Source organism: Suricata suricatta, chromosome 12 (genome assembly GCF_006229205.1).
Source record: "Suricata suricatta isolate VVHF042 chromosome 12, meerkat_22Aug2017_6uvM2_HiC, whole genome shotgun sequence".
NCBI lineage: Eukaryota > Metazoa > Chordata > Mammalia > Carnivora > Herpestidae > Suricata > Suricata suricatta.
Window position 1 is genome coordinate 63,130,086 of NC_043711.1, and position 19,572 is coordinate 63,149,657.

General features: G+C 47.5%; 1 protein-coding gene across 1 annotated transcript in view; it reads right to left on the minus strand.

Moving 5' to 3' along the window:
- RIN2 (Ras and Rab interactor 2) overlaps positions 1-17,502 on the minus strand; it is a 215,450-nt gene extending 197,948 nt beyond the window's left edge. The window contains exon 1 of the mRNA XM_029916515.1: positions 17,450-17,502. The gene's annotated coding sequence lies outside the window, so the exon portion shown is untranslated. The remainder of the gene's footprint in view (positions 1-17,449) is intronic.
- Positions 17,503-19,572: the final 2,070 nt, after the last annotated feature.

Consider the following 19,572-nt stretch of genomic DNA (forward strand, 5'->3'; position numbering starts at 1 on the left):
AACAACAAAAACAAACAACTGGATTTAAAAATGGACAAAGAACTTGAATAAATATTTCTCCAAAGAAGACACACAAATGGCCAACACGCAGATGAAAAGATGCTCAATATCACGAAGGAAATGCAAATCAAATGCAAATCAAAACCATAATGAGACACCATGTCACACCCATTAGGATGACTCCTATTAAAAAACCAAAGTGGGGTGTTAGGGTGGCTTGGTTGGCGAAGCATCTGACTTCAGCTCAGGTCATGATCTCTTGGTTCGTGAGATCGAGCCCCACATCAGGCTCTGTACTGACAGCATGGAGCCTGTTTGGAATTCTCTCTCTCTCTCTTTTTCTCTGCCCCTCTTCTGCTCACTCTTTCCTCTAAACAAAATAAATAGATAAAAACCAAAATAATGAGTGTTAGTGAGGACATGGAGAAACTGAAACCCCTGTAAACTGTTGGTAGAAATGTATATGAGCTGCCGAAGCAAGCACTGTTGGTAGAAATGTAAAGTGATGCAACCTGGAATGGCAGGCCCCCAAAAGATTAAAAACAGAATCACCACTTGATCCAGTAATTCCACTTTGGGGTGTTCTCAAAAGAAGTGAAAACAAGGTCTCAAAAAGATATCTGAATACTCAGGGTCACAGCAGCATTATTTACAACAGCCAAAAGGTAAAAGCAACCCAAGTGCCCATCGATGGATGAATGGATACGTAAAATGTAGCAGACACAGATATACAGATGTAGGTATACATATAGCTACATTAGAATATTATTCAGCACTTAAAAATTGGATATTTTAACACCAGCTATAATATGGCTGAATCCTAAGGACATTATGCTAGATGAAATAAGCCAGTCACAACGAGACAAATACTCTATGACTCCACTTAGATGAGGAACCTAGAGTAGTCTAATGCATAGAGGCAGAAAGTGGGAAGTGGTTTCGAGGAGCTGGGGAGAGGAGGTGGGGAATTAGAGTTTAAGGAATACACAGTTTCCGTTTTAGAAGGTTTAGAAGAGAGTTCTGTGGATGGATGGTGGTGATGGTTGTAAAGCAGTTTTAATGTTTTTTTTTTAAGATCTTTTACTTTTTAAGTAATCTCTGTGCCCAATGTGGGTCTCGAACTCACAACCCCGATATCAAGAGTCCTGTGCTCCACAGACTGAGTCAGCCAGGTGCCCCAACAATATAAATGTTCTTAATATCACTGAACCATACACTTAAAAATGGCTAAAATGGTAAATTCTGTTATATTTTACCACTATTAAAAATAATAGAGAGAAAAAACTATAACCAATCATTTATTTGAAATTCTTTCTTAATAAAAGATGAGAATATGGTAGTCCACAAGCAGTAGGACTTTACAAATAGGGGCGTCTGAGTGGCTCAGTCGGCAGAATGTCCAACTCTTGATTTTGACTCAGGTTATGATCCCAGGGTAATGGGATTGACACCCTGATCAGGCTCTGCACTGAGCATGGAGCCTGCTTAAGATTCCCTTCCTCTCCCCCTCTGCCCCCTCTCCCACACTCCTGCACACACGCTCTCTCTCTCTCTAAAATAAAATTTATAAATAAAAGACGGCAGAGGGACGTTACTTCCCTGACCTTCCCCTCACACCTCTGCCTCTTCCCACACCCCTTTTCCTATGTCACCAATTAATTACAAAGAAATCACTGCTGGGATTTAGGATACAGAAAGGAAGAGACTTGAGAATGCCTGCAAAGTCTTTAATGAATTATAAACATCACAAAAATACTTACTACTGTGAGTGTTTCTGTATCAGAGGGGAATCAGAACACCAGATCTCCCAGGTTCTCCACAGCCTGGGCAGGAGCAGCACAGGGGTGGGGGGGTGGGGGCTTGGAGAACATGTGCGGGGATGGGCTCCTGCACACACAGCTCCACACTCACCTCAACAACGGTGGGTAAGTGATACAGACAGCCCTCAGATGACTGACTTGTCTAACGAAGTGCCACTAACTGAGTGGCTCAGAATAACAGAAATTAATTGCCTCGTAGTTCTGGAGGCCAGAAGTCCAGATCTAGGTGCCTGCAGGGCCACGCTCCCCTGAAGGTGCCAGGAAGGAATTGTTCCTTCATCACCTCGCCCAGATGCTGCCTTGGGCATTGATTGGCCCGCAGACCTAGGACTCTAGTCTCTGACCCTCACAGGGCCTTCCTTAAATGTGTCTTCAGGTTGCCTTCCCCACCCGCATGTCTCTGTCCAGATTCCCCCCCTTTTTAAAAAATTTTTTTAATGTTTATTTATTTTTGTGAGACAGAGCATGAATAGGGGAGGGTTAGAGAGAGAGGGAGACACAGAATCCGAAGCAGGCTCCGGGTTCTGAGCTGTCAGCGCAAAGCCTGATGCAGGGCTCAAACCCACGAACCATGAGTTCATGAGCTGAGCTGAAGTCAGACACTTAACCGACTGAGCTACCCAGGCACCCCCATATTTTCCCTTTTTATAAGAACACCAGTCATGGGATGAGGGACCCCCTCATGACTTCATCTTGACTGAATCTGCACGGACCTCATTTCAAATATGGGCACCTCTGCAACATACTAAGGATTAGGATTCCCACAGGTCTTTTCAGTGGGGTAGGAGGGGGACATCATTCAACACATAACGGGGTGTAAAGAGACTGATCACATCTCTAGAAATTGTGACTAAGGCACACAATCAGAAGAGGCACACTCAGCAGTAAATCGTCAGCACAGTCAGAGTGCCTATCTGATATGAACAGCCTGTCTCCTGCCCTGTTGTGCCAGGGCACAGAGCCCTGAGCACCCTCACAGGAGTGGGTGAATGCCAAGCATGGTTGCTGATGGCTTAAAGACATGGGCAGGAAGACTGGGTGGTTCCTGACCACTGATTTGGAGATGTGCTGTCCATTCAGCCTCCATCGCTGGTGTCAGTGTTCTCCCGATGGCCCTGGGAGGTGCTGGGGCCTCCGGAGGGGTGGGTGCTAAGTGAACCATGGCTTTGCTCCCTGCTAGCCTGGGGTGTGCTAGAGGCCAGAGGACTGTATTTGGGAGATGAGTAATAGAACATCAAAATTCCTAATGATACGGTGATTGTGATCACAGCCACTGTAAAAAATAATGTCATGGAATGGGTAAAAATAAAATAATAAAATGATTTTCTGGAGGCATTTTCAATCCCTTCACATGCTGCAGAGGCAGAAGGGGGAATCACAGGTCTTCCCGACCGAACACTCTGCTCCCATTTTTTGCAATCTGTGGCTCTACTTGCCTCACTTCTTCTCTAGTTTCAAAAATTCGGCTTTTATCACTTGCTGCCCCAAGAAAAATACACTGGGCCCAGCCCACATTCCGATCTGATTCCTTTGGAAACAGAAGTCAGTGTTGGTCCCGGAGCACCGTGTGTTACTCTGTGGCCCTGTGCTCTCAAGCCACCCCCAGGCTCCCTTTCCTGCTCCGGTGAACCGCCCCGGGTGCTGGGCTCAGGAAGGGAGAACTGAGTTGGCTTAGACACATTATGTAAGTTGAGTTCAGGAACTCAAGCTTTGCCTCTGCCAATTCTCTGTGAGAAAAAAGAGGGGAACCTGCAAAGGTGTCCAAATCCTGTCTGTGTGCGAGTGTACTTATTCCACAGACAGAACCCCGGGGTTAGAACAAAGGAACGCCCAAGGTCAAAGAGACTGGTGCTGGTCAGCAGAGAGCAAGGGCATGACTGAGTTTTAGAAAGAGCTAAATTTCTTCCTTTTTAATTATAGTGATTATTATAGAATATATTTTATTGTTTTATTTTTACCCACCTTGTGATGTTATTTTTTACAGTGACTGTGATCGCAACCAACATATCATTACAAATTTTGTGTGCATTTGGTCACAATTCCAATGTGACTCTTTTATATAAAAAGGGGAAATCTGGACAGAGACATGTGGGTGGGGAAGACACGTAAGGGGAAGGCCCTGAGAGGGTCAGACACTGGAGTCCTAGGTCTACAGGTCAAGCAATGCCTGAGGCAGCAGCTGGGCGAGGCGCTGAAGGAACAGTTCCTTCCTGGCACCTTCAGAGGGAGCGTGGCCCTGCAGGCACCTAGATTTGGACTTCTGGCCTCCAGGACTATGAGGCAATTAATTTCTGTTATTCTGAACCACTCAATTTGTGGCACTTTGTTAGGGCAGCCCTAGGAAACTAATACATCTTCATATTTCTGCATGGAGATACCTAGAAAGATATCACAGGATAGTTGCTAAGAGCTTAGATCCTGGTGTTGGATACACTTGGTTTGAACTGTGGCTCTTCCATTTCATGCTTTGTGATGACAGGTAAGTTACTTAACCTCTCTGTGCCTCAGTTTCTACAATATGAAAAAAACAGGGAAAATGAAACTATTTCATGGATACCAGGGTATGATGCATGAGGTGATCACCTCACAGGCTTCATAAGATTCTCATATGAGGTCAGCAAGTATGAGCTGAGCACAGGGCTGCCACATGTGGGGCACTCGGTACCCTCGGCTGATGTGATCATTAACAAAGACCTTGGAGCCCATCAGTGGAAGGCTTATGTCTCATGCAACATGAGCTCTGCATGGCTCCAGGGCTGGCTCTGGGGTGTGTGACCCGTGTAACCACACAGGCCCTGCATTCACAAGAGCTCCGCCCTTAGTTTAATGCTCTGCTGACACCACCTTGAAATTACTAGGTTTTTGTTGTTGTTGTTGTTGTTGTTGTTGTTGTTGTTTTTTGACAGAGAGTATGTGAACAGGGACAAGGGCAGAGAGAGACAGGAAGAGCGACAGAATCCCAAGTAGGCTCCACACCACCAGTACGGAGCCCTATGTGGGGCTCGATCCCATGAACAGAATGGAGAGATAATGACATGAGCCAAAATAAGGAGTTGGATGCTCAACCAACTGAGCCACCTGGGCACCCCATAATTCATAATATTTAGACAAGGGGCTCTGATTTTCATTTGCAGAGCCCAAAAGCTGTGTGGCTGGCTGGTCCTGCCTTGCTCTCCCAGCCATGCACATGGGTTGAAAAATCTATCTGTAACCAGCACCTGCAAGAGCAATTTCTCTTCAGAAGTTAAGGGAGTCTCAGGAGTCTGGCTCCTTTGCTAGTTTCAGAGCATGACTGCTCCTCAGTGCCCTGTCTGATGTGGGTTACACTTAAATTTTCAAATTTGTCTCAATCTTAATTTGAATACGACAGGTACTTTAAAAAAAAATCTCCCTTCCAGAAAGTTGTGCCAGGATTTGGGGAAAAGAATAAAGAGGAAGGATTTTCATAGCCCATTTCCCTCCTGATTCTTCGGCAGGAGCCCTGAGGCCCTGCACACGGTGTAACTGAGTATGAAACGTGTCCTGCTGGCACTTGTGAAGGCTTCCTCAGAACAAGGCACACTTTCGTTTTGACCTCTTTAGCCACCCTTCCCAAGCCTTCAGGCATCTCTCTCCTTAAATGTTGCATTCAACAAATATTTATTAAGAAGTGTTTATATGCCAGGGCTACTCCAGGTTCTGAGGAGACAACATGGAACAAAATGGACAAAATTTGAATTTCCTGATTTATATCAGGCAAAAATAAAAGTGTGATGAAAACTGAGACAGGGCATGGAATGCAGTGGATCAGGAGGGGGAGACAGGCTTGCTACTTTATAGGGGTGGTTAGGACCGGCTTCTCTCAGGACATTTGGGGGAGACCAGAAGGAAGTGAGGGGCAGGTCATGTGGGTATGTGGAAGGTACTTTCCAAGCCAAGGAAGGGCCAGTGTGGAGGCACAGGCAGGTGCAGGCCTACTTACTAAAGCAAGGATGCTGGTGTGGCTGGACCAGCGAGAGGCAGATGGGTGAGCCTGGTAAGGAGAGCCCATGGCTCCAGGGGACTGGCAGGTTCTGAAGAACACTGTGGATTTTACTCTGAATAAAATGGAAACTGGAGGGAAAGGAAAAGTTCTAATGGCTGTGAATTTGCTAACAAAACATGGCCAGGAGATAAGAACAAAGCAAGGAGATCAGTTAGGTGACACTGCAAGATTCCAGGTGGGAGATGACAGGGACCTGGTGGTGGCAGGAGTGGGATGGTGAGGGGCTATCAGATAGGGATCTATTTTGAAGGCAGGGCTGACAAAACTGCCGATGGACTGGATGTGGGGTATTGGGGGGGCGTTGAGGGAGTCCAAGGTGCTGAGCCTGAAAACCTGGAAGAATAGTGCCATTTGCTGAGTTGGGAAAATGATGGGGAGCAGGACAAGGAGCCTGTCTGAGACACGTTCAGTTTGTGATTGCTATGAGACACCCAAGTAGAGGCATCAACAAGGCCGCTGGAAACGCAACAGAGGCTGCCATTCATTCAGGGAAAGGGCCTGATTTGGAGACAATCTGCACACAGCAGGTATTTAAAGCAGTGGGGCTGGATAAGGTCACCTAGCACAGGTATCAGTAAGGACAAGAAGAGGCCCAGGGACAGAGCCAGACAGGATGATGTTTACGGATTGAGGAAATGAGAAGAGGCTAGCAAAAGAGGCTGAGAAGAAGACCCCAGTGAAGTAGGAGAAGCAAGAGAGGATGTGGTCTTCATAGTCAAGTATTTGTAAAAAGGAAGAACAGGTACCTGTGTCAAATGCTGCTAGAAAATTGAAGGAGATGGGGACTGAAATTTGACTGTTGGATCTGCCAGCATGGAGGTCATGGGGAACCTGGACAAGATCAGTTCAATGGGTAATGTCTTGATGGGAATGAATGTAGGGAAGAATGCAAGGCTCTGTTACAAAGCTAAGTTGAAGAGGCAGGAGCTGGTAGCAGATGTGGGATCAAGATAGGTTCTCCAAAGATGGGAAGGATGCTTGTGCCTAGAATGAAATGACCCAAGACAGGGGAAGGGGGAGACTTAGTGATCCAGGGGAGAAAGGGGATGACTGCTGGAGTAATGAACTTGACAATGTGAGAGAAGTTGAAATCTACCATATAAGCAGGGGGTGGACCCCCTAGAGGAGCACAAATGTTTTATGCTTTGTGGCAGAGGTGGGGCAGTGCATGTGGGTACAGGTACACGTCTGGAGGTAGTTTTAAGCTGGGAGTGATGGAAGCTCTTCTAATGAATTCTAGTCTCTCAGTGAAATAAGAAGTAAAGTCATCAACTGAGAGTGAGGAGGGTGTGAGAGGTTTGAGAAGGAAAGAATCTGAGTGAAATAATAACCCAAGACATCTTTTTTTCAAAACCTATTAGTGGGCTGTGAAATTGATTTTGAAGGCTGGCATTGGCACATTTTAAGTAAATGAAACAGGACAGGATCAGAAGGGAAGGGAAATATTACAGTAAGTGTTAGTTCTTCAATCTTTATTTCATTCCTATATATGTGGATGTGATTTTTTTTTAAGTTTGTCAAAGACTGATTGTAGTGAGAGACTGGATGGATTAATAAAAATGGAGCATCCACATCCATATACACCTGCTTGGTAGAGGCACAGACTAGGGAAGGTGTGGCTCAGGGTTGAGTTTAGTCAGGGTAGTCACCTAAGAGAGGCAGGCAAGACAGTTATAAAAAGGAAGGGTTCCAATCTCAGACCCTGGAATGCCTAGTAGGAGGGAGACAGATGCAGACATGAAGCAGATGAGGGACAGTGACCAGGGTACATGGTCAGTCAGTTGTAGAGCATAGTAGTGGCTGAGCCAAAGCAACTTTACAAGAAAAACAAGATTTCCTAATTCCTCCTCAAGACTGAGAACAAGGCAAATTGTGTTCTTTCACCGATGTTCACTTGAAGAGATTATATGTTGAAAACCTTATCATAAAATGCTTTATCAGTTAGAGAGTACCCTCCTTGCATCTCTGTTGCATGGTGTGTGAAAATGTTTGAAGTCAAATGGTTCCATATTTTGGTCACTTTTTGCAGCATTCCACAAAAGGAAATTTCTCTTAAAGGCAGGTTTACTGAATTACATAATACTTCATCATCCCATTGTAAGTTACCTTCAGTTCAGTCAAATATTTTGCTATGCTTATTATTACCTCTATTTCTGGAATGATATTTATTTTTATAAAAGCATCATAATCCTTGAGAACTATGAAGTCCTGTTTTGTTTTTGTTTTTTTGTTTGTTGTGTTTTCTTTTTCTTTTTTTTCTCTGAGAGAGAGAGAGAGAGAGAGAGCGAGAGAGAGCGAGAGAGAGGCAGAGGAAGAGGGAGAGAGAGAATCCCAAGTAGGCTCCATGCCCAGTGCAGAGTCTAAGTCGGGGCTCAGTCTCATGACCATGAGATCATAACCTGTGCCAAGACCAAGAGTCAGATGCTCAAGCAACCGAGCCACCCAGGCACCCCTGAAGTCTTGGTTCTTATGCCAGACCTCTTTCCTCTCTGGAAGAATTGAATACAGCTTTCCCTGAAACCTTTCACACCTTCATTATACATTATACCTGTATACATTATACATAGGATGCATAAAGAATTCCTCCATATTAAAGACCAACTAAGAGCCACGAGTTCAAATGGATTCATGGTAAAACAGTAGCTAATATGTTACACGTTTTGCTATGCATTTTCTTTCCTTCTTACAGCTGATCATATTTTTCCTCTTGCAATTATGATTTTAATGGTTTATTGATTCTTATGCTAGAAAAATGTCTTAGGAAAACTAAAAGAGGGACACCTGGGTGGCTCAGTCAGTTAAGCAACTGACTCTAGGTCACGATCTCAGAGTGGTGTGGTCTAGCCCTAGTTCAGCTCTGCACTGGGTATGAAGCCTGCTTGGGATTCTCTCCCTCCATCTCTCTCTGCCTTCCCCCACTCAAGCCTCAAGCACTCTTTTTCTCAACTAAATAAATAAACTTAAAAAAAAGAAAAAACTAAAAGAGATTGATTTCTACCTTATATCAATCATCCAAATCAGATTTATCAAGGTATCTTGAGATCTTGAAACACAATGCTTAAAATCTCATCAGATTCCACATGGTCTCGCCATGTTATTCTGATTTCTCTGTCTCCCCCATTATTCCAGGTGCTATATGTTCAGAAGAGCAGATGCATGGAGTTCTTACTGGTGGGACATTTTTGGTAGGATCTGCATGTTAGATTGCAACCTGCTTACTCCCTCTGTTCCCCAATCTTTATGTCATTCCTATATATAGGGATGTGATATATTTTTTAAGTTTGTCAAAGACTCATTGGAGTGAGAGAGTGGATGGATTAATAAAAATGGAGCATCCACATCCACTTGCCTGGTATAGGCACAGACTAGGGAAGGTGTGGCTCAGGGTCAGGGGAGTCACCAGAGAGAGGCAGGCAAGACAATTATGCAAAGGAAGGGTTCTAATCCCAGACCCTGGAATGCCCACTGGGAGGGAGAAAGATGCAGACATGAAGTAGATGAGGGAGACAGTGACCAGGGTGCATGGTCAGTCAATTGTAGAGCATGGTAGTGGCTGAGCCAAAGTCAATCCTGTGATTGGCTAGTTTAAAACAAATCACATATCACAGTGTCTTGTGCTTCCACTGGTGGGGCCCTACACCTGCCAGAAATGGGAGGAGAGGATGATGGTGGTCATGGGTCAGAAAGGATGGAGGCAAGAGGTACATATGCTCTCAGATGCTCCCACGTATTTATGGAGTAAGACTGACAAACGACTGGCCTGGACAGTCATGCGGTGTAGATTGCTGATTCCTGACATGATTAAGAAATTCTCCTTCAGATGTTCAAATGTTCTCTGGTCTCCTCAACCCATGGTTTTCAGTGTCCTCCATTCTACACTTTACCAGTCTTCAAGGAACCAGAAGCGAACAATCAATCATAGAAACATAGAGTTAACGATGTCCAAGAAGGACATTTACATAGTTACAAGCATCCTGTGATTACCATGAATACTTCCAATAAGGTCTGAGGGCACAAAAGTCTGTGGTAAAACTGTGGGAAATAAACACAGCTGGGAAGCATGTAGGATGGTCTCTGGTGGGCCAGTTTGACCACTTGCAGACATGAAGGCATACCCTCCTGGCAGAGGGTTAGTAAAAAACTCTGGCTCCTCATAGCATCACAAGAAACGAAGGGGGGGCTAACTCTTCCCGACCATCTACCCTGCCAGCTTCTGTGAGGGTGAACAACCATCCCAGACTGTGTCAGATGCTGCCAGTGGTCTGCTCGTGTCCCCTCAGACTCCTCTACCATTTTCCCACCCTAGGCCAGCACCTGTCTCCTTGGGAGGAGGGCTTCAGGCTGACAGGACCTGCTGCGCCTGCAGGCAGAGACGGCGGAAGTGCTGGGGGTGGCCCGGGGCCGAAAACTGACCAATGCAGGGGCAGAACTACTCCAGTCAGCTTGCCCCTGTTCTAGCTACTCTGGTGGGTCCTAGGCGGTCTCCAGAACTTTCCTGTGAAGACCTCCCCTTATTTCCTGTTAGACAAAGGAGGATGAGATTCTCCTTAAATCAGAAATAGAGCACAATCCCTGACAGAGCCTGAGCATGTCTTTGTGACAGGACTGTGCTGTCAAGGCAGTGCATGATAGGTTTCCCTCCCAGCCTCTCCCCATCTCTCCAGTCTGATCTTTAGGACATGACATTGTCCTCCACAAGTCCCATAGACTGATTCTCATTCTTTGTACCTGATACTCCTCTACCTAAACCCACTGATTACTAGCTGTCCACCAAATAATCCACCTGTCAGAGGTAATCCCTTCCACTGTGAATCCTTTTCTGATGCCCGAATAGGATAAAGTGCCCCTTCTATATGCAACGCTGGCACGCTTGAATAGAAAGAGGTCACTGTGCCCTGTGCTCACCCCTGCTCTTTGGTGTGACTCCACCCCTGGTAGGCACCAGAGTCCTGTGAGAATTCAGTTTAAGAGAAGGGACTGGCCCATTACAATATAGACTATCTGTATGCTTTACAATACTTTATGGTCTAAGCTCACCTTGTACACTGTTTAGGGAAGACATTAGCTAAAAAATATTAGGCATAACTGGGGTATGAGACAGGTCCTGAGAAAAACCATGTGTAATGCCAAGTATGTGTTAGGTATGTGTCAGGACAGGAATCCCAGAATACAGAGAGAATGGGTGGGGGGCCCCAAGAACAGATGGCTAGGAAAAGGGAGCAACGAGTTTCTGTGGAGTCTGACTGCCACTTCATACATCAGACCTCACCCTACCAAGGGGTAGAAGCTTTGAGGAGAGCGTTCTACATGGAAACTTTCATCAAGCTGGTAGGGGGGCCTTCCTGTCTGTGCATCTCATTAGCCCCTCCCTCTCTTCCTCCCTCCCTTCTTCTACTCGTTTGCTGAGAAGCCAGGAAACTTTTGGGGGTGGAGTCTCCTTCTTTCAGGGTGCTGATACAGGGGAGCCTCTGAAATACACCTGTATGAGCCCTGTGTTTGTTTAATAAAGAGAAGACCTAATAGGAAAGAAAACACCTTCTTTAAAAAGACAGAGCCTCTGTATTTGCTCTTATTCAGATCCCAAAACTGCCAGGGAGAAACCTGTGTGGGAAAATAACAAAACACTTTAATTAGGAGTTTTCAGGTTCAAATTTGGCACAAGTCTGTCTCTGGAATCAAGCACTGACCACACTGTCCTGTCCTCAGCAGCATCTGTAAGCATGCCCTACTGAGGCTGGGGGACCCGAAAGACCACCTGCACCTGTACCAGTCACATCTCAGATCTCAGATCTCAAAGGAACCCTGAAGTCCCAGAAGTCAGCCAGGATCCCACACCTCCCAGCAGCGCTGAAACCAGGCATCCGTGTGGTCTGACTATGCACAACCAATGCCTACGGGATGCGTTCAATTTGTAATTTACTAGAAGAAGATCACAAATGTTCAAGTCTTCATATAGCAGTGTCCAGGCTTAAAACAATTCCAGACAAATTTCACAGAATGGAATTTGAGTGGAAGAATTAATGGTGAACAATAACAAGAGAATTTGGAGGAAAAAAAAAGAAAGATAAGTGTGTCAGCAGATGGAGTAGGGCTTGCTGCCAAACAGCATGGATTACAGAGCTGGGGAGAGGTTGATCTAGTCACCAAATGATGCTTGGTAAACTAAAAGTTAAATTGATTTTCTTTAAAGCTATAAACTGGACACCATCAAAGTTAGAAGGAGATGTAAATGGTTAGTTGTTTGAGGATGCAGAATGGTTTCCCAGGCACAAGAGCCGTGAAGGAAATCCAAAGGAAAAGTACAAGCATTTGACTCTACGAAATGCTGATGTGTTTGTAGAACAAAAAAAAGTCATGAGCACTTAGCATTAGACAAGGAAAGTCTGGATAGTGAGATAAGGGGTACTGTTTGGATGCCACCTCACCCTGGCACCATATGTCCAAGTGACAAATCCCATGTCTTCCAAGATACAGCTGCTGGTTTCAGCCCTGCCTTCGGGTGTGGGATCTTGGCTCATTTCTGGGGATCCAAAGGTTCACGTGCAACCCAACCCATGCAGGTGCCTTTTGCTCACCACACAAAAGAAATACCTGCCTTGATTTATTTTTAGGAAGTATGCTTATAAACAAACCAGAGTTAAATGCAACAGGATGTTAACTGTTTGAGAAAAAAACAACCACCACCACCACCTCTGGTGATTTCATAATAAAGGAAAAAATGTCTTATATAGCAATTAAAGTTTATTTGGCTTCCTATTTAAACTAGCTAAGTGTTTTGATTTTTGTATTTTGTATTCCTGACCTAGAACATGATATCATATAAGTGAAAACCAGTGTTTATTTCATTACTATGTTACCCTACTCAATTAAAATAGAGTTAATTCATTAAAAATTGTAAACTACAGGGGTGGCTCAGTCAGTTAAATGTACAACTTTGGCTCAGATCATGATCTCATGGTTCATGAGTTCAAGCCCCTTGTTGGGCTTGGTGCTGACAGCTCAGAGCCTGCAGCCTGCTTCGGATTCTGTGTCTCCCTCTCTCTCTGCCCCTGCCCTGCTAGTGCTCTCTCTCTCAAAAGTACATGGGATAGCCTAGGCCCTGATCAATCACAACAGTCGCTGGCTACGAACTCGCAGGTGAAAACTCTAGACTCCACTGCTCATCGATTCTTCCTCTTCTTTCCACTGTGTTTGACTTCACATTCTCCATCCTTGCTCCTGGATGTGGGCTTCCTGGTTCTGCCTTGACCCCTTCATGCCTGGTCTCTCCCTCTGTAAATTCAAAAGCTTCCCTGTTTCAGTTCCCGGTGTGCCCCAATGACACCTTGTCTCCAGCTGCTTATTGAACATTTCTATTTGGTAACATACAGGACTTTTGTAGGTGCCAAGTGCAGGCTACCCCAACATAGGTCACCTGGCATGAAACTATTTTGACTTCAATCAAACCCAAGAGATTTGACAAAAGCTCTTTACCTCTCCCTCAACTGCCTGCTGGTATCAGGAAGAGACCTATTACCAGAGATGTCTCTGTGGCTAAGAAACTTACCTGCATAACAGGACAACCTCAGACCCCCAGCCCTCTCCTTAGCCTCATGCTGCCTGACTGTCTTGGAATCCCATGTCTATGTGGATTCCCCATATGTCATTAAATTTGATTTTTCTCCTGTTAATCGGACTCACAAGAATCCCATTTATTCGGTTCAAGTCCTTAGAAGGACCTTGAAATTCTTCCTCTGCAATGCTTGTAAGCTCAACGTATAAAAATTTTTAAAAATCCCACTTTCCTCCTTGCCCACACATGCAGGAGTGCATGCATACACACACACACACACACACACACACACCCCTGATAGGTCTATTTTTCTCAAAACACTCCTTTCCTTGACTTTGGTGATACTGTCCTATTCAATATAAATCTCAGAGGCTACTTCCTTTCCATGCTTTGGAAAAATCTCTGAGTCAAATCTTGAGATAAATTCCCTCAGCACTGGAGACCCAGAAATGACTGCAAGCTGAAGTAACTGTCGGCTTGTGGCCACGCCCCCTCTGATGTCAGTATCACCTTCCCATGGCTCCCCAGCTAGCCTGCCACTGTCCTCTCAATCTCTGAAATTTGAACTCTGGCTTCCCCTGTTCATCTCCTCTCTTAAATGAAAAAAAGGCTGAACATCCAGAGTTACCCATCTGTGAAAATTGCGGAATAGTTGGTTGCTGGCAAACGCTTTCTTAAAAACACCAGATTTCAAACACTGGATGCTTGTGAGCTGGCCACTGCCTTCAGCAGCCCTTTGTTCCAGATCCAGTAGCTACCTTTTCATGAGTAAATGTAGCCCTCAACTTACTACAGAATCCACACTGCCAGCTCCCAGGGAGACAACTAAACCCGCCAGGGTGCACCTTCTCACTCAGTGGAGGTTATCAAGCAAGATATGCCCCAGCCCAAGAACCCTTATGTTGGCATTCCACACACACACACACACACACACACACACACACACACACAGCCCCGTGGGAGTTAGGCTTAGGCAAGGCTGGTTGACATCTGCATGAAGAAATGCTCCCTAGAGCATTTGTTTACTCAACTCCTTCGCTTTCCTCAAATGGGACCAAACCTGGAGAATGGAGTTCTGTTAATCAGGCCCACAGCAGCTGCAAACCAACAATTTACAAGGGGGTTGAGGGGGACTACTGTGCCTTTTTAATGTCCAGAATTTAGATTTTTTTGCTATCCTAAGCACTAATGGCCCTTGGAAACTGCCCAGATGTCAGAGATGAACTAAAAAAACATTTAGGTGAACTAAACAATTCCCAAAGTGGACTCTTTAGAACACTGGATCCTAAAGATACTTCAAGAGAGAGTGTTCTGTGGCCAAATAAAGTTGGCAAACAGTCCATATTATGGCATCACCCTAAAGAGTCCCAGTGCACATTATAATAAAGGCACTAAAAAGTCTTGCAGAGTAAATCTGTTTAACATTAGTATTTTTCCTAACCGCTTTCTATCACTGTAACTCTCTAGTAATTCTTTAGTAATGCTGCACCCTAAAACTTAACAAAACTTTAACAACTTGGTTAAATTCTGCTCTAGACAGACAGTGCCTGGGGTGTACCTCTGAGCACAGACACCTCTAGCAAGTCAGCTGTGGTTCAGTGAGATGTTTATTGGGCCTGGAGCCCTGGTCTCAGCTTTGGTGCTTTGACGTCTCCAGGCCTCTGTTTTCTCATGTACTAAGTGGAATTAACAGTACTTTGGTGAAAAACAACTGTGGTATTATCTGTAAAAGCATTTTGCAAAGTGCAATAAAAATATGATTATCTACTAAGGATGTATATCTTGCTGCGCATCTACCAAGGGATACTTTTGTTCATTCTTTTCAACGTCCTCTCCTAGGCGCTGGAGGCGAGGCAGGAAGGGTATGATCTGGCTTTAGACCTTGTTCACAGACAGTCGGCAAATGGGGTCCACACCTGTGGTGGCACTTGGTGGGTGTCTCATCAGGAAAAGGGAAAGGGGAAGGTACGTCTGGAACACCTCTCCAGCTGAAACCTTTAAAACCCTGGAGAACCATTAGGAGGGCTGCACATACAAGATGACAACTGGGGAGTATGTGAAGAATGGGTCCCATTGTGGCTGGCAGTGTTGCATGCCCCTGCACAGAGAAATGAGTTCTCGGCCTCCTCCATGCAGAGGAAGCGGATTCAGTCCAGTGAAGGGGTTGATTCTGGAGAACGGAACTCCTCTTTGGAGCGGGTAGTGGTCCCTGACTTTGGTGAAGGAGGGAAAAGGCCTCGAGAGAGGGCAGAAGGGCTGCTGGGAAGTTCTAGTGAACAAGCTCATACCAGAACCCTAGAGGGAGTCAAGCTCCTCTCATCTGCCCCTGCATGGCATCAGGTGTGTGTTATTTTAGGTCTCCTTCTCTACTTAGCTAACCTGTCCGCAGAATGTGGCCAAAGGAGGTCCTGATTGTTTTGTTCTCATGTCCTCAGTCTCCAACTACTGAGAGCAACTCCTGTCAACCACCAGCCTTCTTCTCCAATCCAGGTGCAAGGACCCGTCACTGTCCCAGGCTCCACCGGACCCCTGACCCCTGATGCCCTCTATAGAGCTACCCCAGTACCCCAGCACAGGGAATGCAAGGGTGCTCTAGAGACGCACCGGACGCCGAGGCCAAAAGGAAAATTCACACCTTTCTGTACACTTATCAAAATATCCCGCCATATTTGAGCAGGGTAATAAAAGCTCTTAATAAAAACTCTACAGTAAAAAACTAAAAAAAGACTATATATAAAGCCAGCATTGTCTAATCTGTGGCAGGCCACTGTCAACCCTCATAAACCTCCAGGTGGGGACCAGACAAACTGAGGGTGACCGGAAACCACTGTTCCCTTTGCACAATAATGCAGGGGCCTAACAAAACCTATCTTTATTTAAAATGTTGGTATTTTGTTCATCGTTGATTTTTTTGCATTAAACTTTATTTTTTTAATACTGCCTTAAAATACTATCTTAATAATCGAGGATTGCCAAGTGTTTATTTTTGCTCCATATTTAGGAAGTCCTGTTGGTGTAAGAGTGCTCTGAGGTTTTCTTATTGATGACAGCACGTTCCTAAGAAAACCCCGTGTGTCTGCAACGAAGTGTGGCTCCCCAGTGTGCAGCCTCCTTTGCTGAGTTAGGAATACCCAAAGGATTTGAGATCTCTGAGAAGAAAGGCGCCTCTTAGGGCCCAGGGGGTGGGGTCTTGCCCTGTATTTCTTGGCAACAAATCACAGGCTTTAAAGCAGAATTCTGTAAACGCTGCTGTCCCCAGACCATGGAGGGGCTCCGGGTGCCGGGTGGGCGGACGCTGAGCGGGTGGACGCCCAGGCCAAGGGTGGAGGCCGAGCCCAGAACGGGGCGGGGAGGCCGGAGGGTGGGAAAGTGGCCCCGTCCCTTCCCGGCAGGAACCCCGGGCTCCTCCTCCCGCAGCGCAGCCATCAATCACCGCGACAGCCCAGCGCCCCCGGGGCAGACTCACGGACCTCTCGCGGGGTCTTCTGCCCCCGGAGGAGGAAGCCTCTGATGGGGTGTCTGCCCCTTGCACGTACTGGGCGCACAGACTGGAGCTGCGCTGGGCATTCGGCTGTGCGACCCACGGTCCTGCCCGCGCTCCCAGGCACCAGGCGCACTTGACACCCGGTAGGCGGCCCAGAAAGTAGTACTCAACAAAGGTCCCTCCTCCCTCCTACCACAGCACTCACACTCACCGCACCTGGAGCCGCCGCGCCCGCACCCTCGCGCTGCCCCTCACCCCACCCCCGCAGAGGTCCGCTAAGGATACTCCAAGACCCTGCCTGGACCATCAGACGCCTCAGGGCGCCGGAAGGTCACCCTCCCCGGGTCCTGGCGTCCCACTCCCTGGCATCTCCTCCCCCACCCGTTCCCACAACCGCTCGAGGACACTCGCACTCTCTCTCCCCCCAGGTTCCCTCCGGAAGGGAAGGCAGTGCGAGCAGCAGCGCCCAGTGCCTCGAACCCCGCACAGTCCCCGCTGGCGCTCCGGAGCCTCCCCAGGTGCTGGGTGCCGGCACCGGGGGTGGGGTCTCCGCGGCCACCGCCCCTTACCTCGCGCAGGCCCTCCCCGCGGGTCTCGGAGGCGGGGGCGAGCGGTGGCCCGCGGACTAGCGCGGGGCTGGGTTTCCCCACCGGGGCGGAGCGGGAGGAGGAGGAGGAGGAGGAGGAGGAGGAAGAGGAGTAGGGGAGCGGATGGGAGGAGCGGGCTTTGTGTCTGCCTCCGGCCCTCCCTCGGCTCCAGCGCTGGCCATCCCCCTCCCCCAGTCACCCTTCGGCGCTCGGGGAACTGGCTGGGCGGGGGTGAGATGAGGGGGCGAGGACAGCGCCTGCGCGACCCCGGGTCCGGCTGCCCCCACCCCCAGTGCCGCGCACCCTCAGCCTCTCGGGACGTGAAGCCTAGGCGCCTGCGGGTGACCGGGAACCCTGGCTGCAACGAGGCGAGCCGGGACCGAGAAAGTTGATCTAACCCGGAGCAAACTTGGCTGGACCAGCTCCCGACGCGCCTCGGCGCCGCCGCCCTGCTCTTCTGTGCTCCCCGGGGAGGACCGGAGTGTTGTTCTCAGATACTATCTCTCTCCTTTCTTTGCGCTCACTGCTGAGCTGTGCAACGCGAGCGCACCTCTCCTCCAAGCCAGCCCTGCCACACCGCTGCAGGCCCCGAGATCAGCCGAGCAGGCTGGGAAGCTCCGGTCGGGGAGGCCCGTGTGGGCTCCGGGCCTTTGTCCCGGGCTCTGACGCGCTGCGGGGGCCCGGGTGTTTTGCTGCATCCCCGCAGGGAAGCGGGCGGCTGGGGGCAGTTTCTAAGTGTGCAGAGCTGCCCTTCCCCGCCCCGGTCGGAGCGAGCCAGAACAGCGGGGAGGCGGGATGTGGTTTTGCTCAGCCCTGGGCCACCCTGATGACGCCTGGGGACGGCGAAAAGGATTGGCGGGGAGCTAGAAGCTGCCCTGCCAGAAATCTGCAGTCGTCCTTTCTTGCGGGTCAGGCCAGTGACTGGTGAGCGGCTGCGGTTTCCCACTTCTCTGCCAAGGAGAGCACCTTTTTGGGGAAATTGCTAATGGTGTTAGAGTTACTGAAGTAGCCGGTGTCGCAAAAGGACCCGCAGACAGCTGTTTGGGACTGAAGCAGGAAAAGGAACCCCCCCCCCTTTTTATTATTCAAGTTCTGTTTCAGACAAGTAGCCAAAGAGGAGAATATGGTATTCCTGCCTTCTAATATCCTGAGATTTGTGTTTCATAATCAGCTCAGCCCCCAGGAAACCATAACCCACTGCACTTCTCTTAATGTTCTAAGTCACCCATTCAATAAATAATTGAGCACCTGATATGTGCCAGGCAACTGGGCTAATGTTTGGGATACCCTGGGGAACAAAACAGATCTCTCTGCCCTGTTGGAGCTGACATTCTGGAAGCAGGAGCTGGACACAGTAAATTGTGAACATCAGTAAGTCAGTTACCTAGAATATTAGAAGTCAACAATAGGGGGAAAAAGAAAAAGTAAAATAAGGAGACCAAAGAGTGGTGGTGTCTGGTGCAGAGGGTAGAACTGAGTGGTCAGAATAGGCCTGGTTGAGCAAAGACCTGGAGGAGGGGAGGTAGGAATACCTGAGATGAGCATTAAGGTCAAAGACACTGAGGTGGTAGGCAGACACTCATGAGGGTCTGAGCAGGTAGTAACACGATCTGGTCTATATTGTTGGAATCGTAGTTCAATGCTGTATGGAGAGCCGGCTGTTTTGTTTAACTTTGGGTAAAGTTAAAGCAAGTTAGGAGCTATTGAAGTACTCTGCGCTGGAGAGGAAGGTTACAGAGAGCAGGGTCATGGAGTGCACACAGAGAGAAGTGGACCCTTATTTATTTTGAAGGTAGAACTATCAGAAATTCCTAAGAGGTTAGGGGCACCTGGGTGGCTCAGTTGGTTAAGTGTCTGACTTTGGCTCAGGTTATCCTGTGAGTTGGAGCTCCACTTTGGACTCTGTGCTGATGGCTCAGAGCCTAGAGCAGCGCCCCGAGCATGCTTTGGACTCTGTGTCTGTCTCCCTCTCTCCCTCCCCTGCTCATGCTCTGTCTCTCTCAGTCTCAAAAATAAATAAACATTAAAAAAAAAAAAAAAGAAATCCCTAAGAGATTGAATATCTTGACAAAAGGGAGAGGTGGGCCAGAGCACACCTGGCTTCA